This window comes from Tupaia chinensis, unplaced genomic scaffold (assembly GCF_000334495.1).
Source record: "Tupaia chinensis unplaced genomic scaffold, TupChi_1.0 Scaffold142763_1, whole genome shotgun sequence".
Taxonomy (NCBI): domain Eukaryota; kingdom Metazoa; phylum Chordata; class Mammalia; order Scandentia; family Tupaiidae; genus Tupaia; species Tupaia belangeri.
Window position 1 is genome coordinate 244,208 of NW_006202609.1, and position 7,358 is coordinate 251,565.

The 7,358-nt window shown below is 41.1% G+C and overlaps 1 pseudogene; it reads left to right on the top strand.

Moving 5' to 3' along the window:
- The first annotated feature begins 1,384 nt into the window (after nt 1-1,384).
- Nucleotides 1,385-2,232, top strand: LOC102494047 (yrdC domain-containing protein, mitochondrial pseudogene; annotated as a pseudogene).
- Nucleotides 2,233-7,358: the final 5,126 nt, after the last annotated feature.

The following is a 7,358-nucleotide window of genomic DNA, read 5'->3' on the forward strand; positions in this document are numbered from 1 at the left end:
AGAATTAATATTATTTCTATTTGTAGATGACATGATTGTATACATAGAAGACTCAAAGGTATCCACACACACACACACACACACAAACCTGCTTGAAGTAATAGAAGTAGTAAATGAATACTGTAAAGTGTCAGGATACAAAATCAATTTACAAAAATCGATGGCATTTCTGTATAAAGACAGCAGATAGACCTAGGCAGAACTAAAGAACGTAATCCCATTTAACATAGCCACAAAAAGTATAAGATACCTACGAATAAATCTAACCAAGAAAGTCAAAGACCACAATAAAGAAAACTATGGAAATCTTTTTTTTTTCAATTTATTTATTTGCATTCATTCACTGTACATCATTACAGCATACAAAATGAGATTTTCCATACAGAGTACACTGTATATTGTCTCAATCAAGCACATCAACAAACATGTTATTCTTAGCAAATGATCTTCCATTTCTTGTTTTCTATATGTTTTGCTTTTTTCCCCCCATCCTTGTTTCCCTGTCTCTTACCCTCTGCCACCTCCCACTCTCCGTGAAAATGACACAAAATAGTGAAAGGATCTCCTTTGTTTCTGGATTGAGAGATTAATATAATCAAATGCCTACTCTACTCAAATTAATCTACATATTTAACACAATCTTAATCAAAGTACCAAAAGCATTCTTCACAGAGCTTTAAAAGACAATAATAGAATTTGTCTGGAATGATAAAAGACCCTGTATTGCCATAACAATCCTATGCAAAAAGAGTGGAGTGGGAGTCATCTCACTCCCTGACTTTAAAATATATTACAAAGCTCTGATGATCAAAACACTATGGTATTAGCACAAAAACAGACATATGGGGAACCAGCAGTTAGCGTAATGGCTATGTCGCTGGACTCCCACGTAGTCGACCGCGGTTCGTGTCCCGGACCTGGTGGCTTAAAACTCACGCCGGGCGCGTGTGCGTGCATGCCCAAGATCCCGAGAGGAGAATGGAGGAGAAGGGATTGCGGCGTGACCATCCCCCCTGGGGGGTGATTTCTCGCTTTCTGTCTCTATGTCTCTCTCTGTCTGTCTGGCGAGCGCAGGCGCCCTACAGTGAAAATCTCTCCAAAAAAAAAAAAAAGACATATAGATCAATAGAACAGAAAAGAGACCACAGAAATAAATCCCAAAACATACAGCCAACTAATTTTGTCAAAGGGCACCAGTAGATCCAATGGGAAAAGAAAAACCTCTTTACCAAATGGTTGTGGTAAAACTGGGTATCCACTTGTATAAAGATGAATCTGAACCCCTATCTCTCACTATTAACAAAAATCAACTTAAGATGGACCACAAATCTAAACCTAAGACCTCAATCTATAAAACTGCTGCTAGAAAACACAGGCAAGAGGGATGTCTCCGGTGCGTCCATGCAGGAGACTGAGAGCCACGGTGATGGCTGCCAGCATAGGGTTGAGCGAGGGGCCGCTGAGCTCCACCCAGAATGCCTGCCTCCAGCGCCTGCAGAGCCCCGCCTTGGCGCCCAGAGCCAGGCTGCTGTGGCTCTCAGGTAGCGGGGGCCTTACGGGCTGCAAGCCCTGAGCACGCTGGCTGGACCAGCACTGGCAGGCTGGTGGCCGCCCCCACCAACAGTCTGTAAGGCCTAGCCTGCTCGGCGAGCTGCTCGGCGGCACTGGGCGCTGTATACCGACTCAAGGGCCACAGCGAGGCCAAGCCAGTGGCCATATGCCTGGGCCGCATGGCCAACGTCTATAGGTACTGCCATGTGAGAGTACCCGAGGGGCTCCTGATCTGTTGCCAGGCCCAGTGACTGTGGTGATGGATCGCTCAGAGGAGCTCAGCCAGGACCTGAACCCTTTCACACTTCTCGTTGCCACAGATTTCCGGACCACGTCTTCATGCAGGATTTGGCCCAGATGTTTGGTGACCTGCTGACTCTCACCAGTGCCAACCTCAGCTTCCAGGCCAGTTCTCTGAATGTGGAGGAGTTCTGAGACCTCTGGCCTCAGTTGTCTCTGGTCATTGATGGAGGGCCAATTGGAGATAGCCAGAACCCTGCATGTCGCCTTGGCTCAACTGTGGTTGATTTATCTGTGCCTGGAAAGTTTGGTATCATTAATGCAGGCTGTGCCCTGGAAAGCACCACAGCCATCCTCCTAGGCGCGGCTGGATACTGCGAGTCTGTGGTTGTTGGCAAGGCCTCCTTCACAGAGGACCCTGTAGTGACATCACCCGCCTGAGCCTTAAGGCAGCATGTCTTCCCGAGCACTGTAGACCAGGTCCCAGAGGCTGCTGGTGGAGCCTGACAGCTAGGGGAGGCTATATGTATTCCTCATTTGTCAGCCACATGCTGAGAGGAGAAGTTAAGAACATTCCCAGAGTGGCCTTATTCTGGTAAATTTCTGCTTTCTTTCTCTTTTTGTTGAAAAGTAACAGATTTAGAATTTAGGGAGAGAGACATCTCTGGTGGGTGGTGGCATTTCAGGTCCAAACCAGCAGGTGTGGATTTGGTTTCCTGACACTGCAGTCAGGTAAAGGGAAAGGCTGGAGAGCCACAGACCAAACACCTTTTCCTCTGGACCAGTGGGAGTAGTGGTGCTGTGCAATTGCCTGGCAAGAAAGCAGGTCAGGCAGTGACAGTAGCAGGTATGTTCAGTGGCCAGGAATGTGGTGGAAGTGGTGATCCAAATTAAGAATATTGGAAAATAGGGCTGGCCCCAAAGCACAGTGGTTATGCATTGTGCATTGGGATCACAGTCCCACATGACCCACTGCAACCTATGGCTTGAAAAGGATGCCAGGCATATGTATGCACTTCCTTAAAATCTTGGCATGAAGGAGAAAGAAAAGAAAAAAAGGATTGTGGTATAACTGTGCCCCATGGCGGATGGGTAGATGAGCGGGAGTCTCTCTCTCTCTCTCCTGCAAGCACACACACCCTATGATAATTAAAGAGTATTAGAAAATAAGTATTATCCTTTATAGAGTGACTTCTTCCTTATTTTTGCATAAAATACAGTTAAATACACCTGTAATGTCTTTCTTTAAATTCATTGTTTACTCAGCACAGCCTTTTATCTATATGCATACCAAATGTTAAACATAATTGTTAGGCATTTCAACTTTTTTATTATTATTATAAAAAATTGCTGTCATTAAACATATTTATAAGTGAAAAAAATAAGAAAACACAAGGGAGATTCTGGAAGACTTTGGGGTAGGCCATGACATCTTAAATATGATACCCAAAGAACAGGAAACAATCCCCAAAATAGACAAGTGAAATTGCCTCAGAATAGGAAGTTTCTGCATGACAAAAAATACAGTAATTAGTGTGAATCGATCACCCTTGGAATGGGATAAAATGTTTGTAAACTAGCTTCAGATAAGGGGCCCATAACCAGAATACACATGGAACTCAAGCAGCTAATCAAAAATAAAATGATGAACCTATTTAAAAGATGGGAAAATTAGACATACTATCAACCACCGAGCATATGAAAAAATTCTCAACATCCTTCATTATAAGGGAGATGCAGATCAAAACCACAATGAGATACCACTTAATCACAGTCAGAGTGACAAAGATTATAAAAGCAATAAATAATAAATGCTGTCAAGGATGTGGTAAAAGGGATCCCTCCTACATTGCTGTTGGGGATATAAATTTGTCCAGCCACTGTGGAGAACAACATGGTGATTTCTCAAAGATTTAGAGATAGAACTACCGTATCATCCAGCAATTCCACTCCTGGGTATGTACCCAAGGGATAGGAGAATGCTCAGTCAGAAAAGTGCTTGCACACCTATGTTTATTATAGCTTTATTCACAATTGTTTAGACATGGAACTGACCCAAATGTCCACAAAGAGATGAATGGATTGAAAAAGTGTGGCACATATACTCTATGGGATACTAAGCTGAGAAACAACAACAACAACAACAAAAAAAACCAGGACCCTGGAATTTGATAGGAAGTAGATGAATATGGAAGATTTACTGCTGAGTAAAGCAAACCAGACTATGAAAGAGAGACATTATGTCTCTACTTAACATTTACCAACTGTCCACAGTCTATGGTAGAAACTGAGAGATTAGAGGACATGGAAGCATTACAAATTGTTATAGACTCGAAAAGGTTGGGGATAGGGGAGGGAGTATAAAAATGAAATTAAGAAGGAAAATAGAGACAAGACATTTATGGGACACAGAAATGTGTTATTAGCTGTCGATGATAATTTGTTTTGTATCCTCAACTGGCTTGGTGTGAAGTATATTCATGTTAGGTAAATTCAACTTACAAGCAGAGTGATGTATGGTGATTAAATGCATAAAACAAAAATTTTCAAAAAAAATTAAAAATCCCTTCACAAAGTTGCCTTCATAATTAGTTTACTTTTTGGAAACAACCTTAACCTCTGATTTAGACAAAAATTAGTATTCTAAAGAGCACACTCTTTTTTTTTTTTCTCACTTTTAAGGGTTACCTGAGGCTTGTCCAGTGAGATTTTTTCATATATCCAAGGGGAGCTGTTGAGGCTCAAGCCCAAACAATGGACTCATGAGTTCATGCTGTCATCTAAAATTCGAATTAATGGATCCCAAGATCCCAAGACCCCAACTGCTCCCTCGAGTTAGGTGGTATCTCCTTGGTTTTTTTTTTTTTTTTTTTAACATGTTTGTGTTTAAGATTTCACACAAGGATGATGACAGAAAATTAAACTAATTTATTATAAATCTAAAAGGTAAAGATACATAGAGTTTATATTTTAGGGCAATTCTACCAACACCTATTTGTCCAGCTTTTGTTTCAATTGGACATTTTATTTGATTGTTTTCACCTCCTTGTTAAATATGATGAACAGTTTTTAGTCTATTTTCCTTGACCTCTCCACAGAATTTTAAAGTTGAATTATGTTATTTTCTGATAATAAGGATAATCCATGTCAACTTTAGGAAAGTTAAAAAAATATGGACCAGACAGTGGTTCAGTGGTATAATGCATGCTCTGTGAGGCAATCCACATGGGAAGCTTTGTTCAAGTCTGAGGATCTTCCTGCGTTGATTCACTCTATTGTTTATTTTATTGTACAGAAGCTTTATTTTATATTATTTTATAATTCAATTACTTTATATCATCACAGCTTGCAAAAAGAATCTCCCCAGCATTAATACACTATGTATTATACCAGTTAAATATCTTAACAAACATATAATTACAAAAAAATAATTTTCTATTTTTGTGGCCTTAAATTGTTTTGCTTCTTCCCTTTTCCCCTTGATTCCTTTCTTCTTACCCACCTCCCACACTGTCTCTTGTATCCACAATTGTCCTCCATGCTTCTATATCTTCCAATTTTTCAGTTTCTGCCATAGAGTGTGGACATTTGGTATATATTAAGTGGGGGACATACAATGTCTCTCATTCATAGTCTGATTTGCTTCACTTAGCAGCAAATCTTCCATATTCATTTACTTTCTACCATTTTTTTTATTTGTTCGTTTGTTTTAATGACTGATAAGTATTCTATAGTGTATATGTACCACAATTTAATTTTTTTAAAAATTACTTATTTTACATTCACACACTGTTTATCATTAAAAAAAACAAAGATGGCAAAGATTAAAAAAAAAAAAAGTGGTAAGTGCCAGTGTGGATGATGTGAAAGCGGAATTCTACTGGAAACATAAATTGGTCCAGCCATTGTGGATAACAATATGGAGGTTTCTCAAAGACTTCCAGATAGAACTACTGTATGATCCAGTAATTCCATTCCTGGATATCTACCCAAAGGACAGGAAAATGCTCAGTCAGAAAAGTGCTTGCACATCTGTTAATTGCAGCATTATTCACAAATGCTAAAACATGGAACCAACCCAAATGACCACAAACAGATGAATAAATTGAAAACCAGTGATGTGAAACTGAATTGAGCCGGCCAGTAGTTCCAGACACCAGGCGGACTGAGGCTACAGGCCCAACCCCTCCAGACCTTCGCGCATCCCCACTGTTCCTCCCCCTTGGACCCCAGGTTGGTTGTCTGGGACTTTAAGAGGAATGCCCACCCCACCCCACCCACAAATCAGATTGAGCCGGCCAGTAGTTTTGGACACCAGGCAGACTGAGGTTACAGGCCCGACCCCTCCGGACCTTCACGAATCCCCACACTTCATCTTCCTTGGACCCCAGGTTGGTTGTCTGGGACTTTAAGATGAACTCCCACCCCACCCCACCTGCAAACCAGATCGAGCCAGCCAGTAGTTCCGGACACCAGACGAACTGAGGCTACAGGCCCAACCAACCTTGTCCTGTCACTCATCCTCTGGCCCTTTCCCACTAGCCTTTGGACTCGCTGAATTTTGGTGATTTGAATACTGTGCAGCATGATTGGCACGCCACACGATTTCCTTTTTTTGTTTTGTTTTTCTTTGCTCTTGAGGGGTTCCTTAGGTCAGTTGGAGGCTCGCCACTCCTTAGAAACAGGGAGGACTTTGGGCCATCTAGGACTAGTGGCAACAGTTAATGGTAATTGTGAGCAACAGGTAGGTCAACCATAAGAGAAACCATCAGTTTTCTAACCCTTTACAACTTTAACACTCAGAGATACCTTAAATAAGTTAGAAAGAAACATATAGATTACCTGATGACAAGGAACAATCGCAGAGGCTCAAGAAATATGAGCAACCAACAAAAGGCCTCTTCCTCAAAGGAAATCATCAAGCCTACATCACCCACAATCAATACAATGGATGTCGTGGACATGTCTGATAAGGAATTCAGAATATTTGCAGTGACCAAACTAACTGAGATGGAAGACAAAAGAGACAAAGAGCTCTAGGAGATGAGGAAGTCCTTTCACGACTTCAAAGAAGAAATGGATACCTTGAAAAAGAACCAGATGGAACTTCTAGAATTAAAGAATGTGATAGAAAAAATCAAAACCTCCCTTGAAAGTATTAAAAGTAGGTTAGACCAGGCAGAAGATCAAATGTACAAGACAAAATATCTGACCTAGATAAAAGTATCAAGAAGATTGAGAAAACAACCATGAAAAATGAGGATAATATTCAAGGAATACCAGATACCATCAACTGATCCAACATTCGGATACTTGGTATTCCAGAAGAGGAAGAAAATAATAAGGGCCTAGATAATTTATTCCATGAAAGCCTGGAAGAAAACTTTCCAAATATCCAGACCCAAGAAATACATAGGACCCCGAGTAGAATCAACCCAATAAGATCCTCTCCAAGGCACATCATAGCCAGACTGGCAAAAACAACAGACAAAGACGAGATACTAAAGTTGGCAAGAGGGAAACGCCAGGTTACTTACAAAGGTCACCCCATCAGGCTAACATCGGAT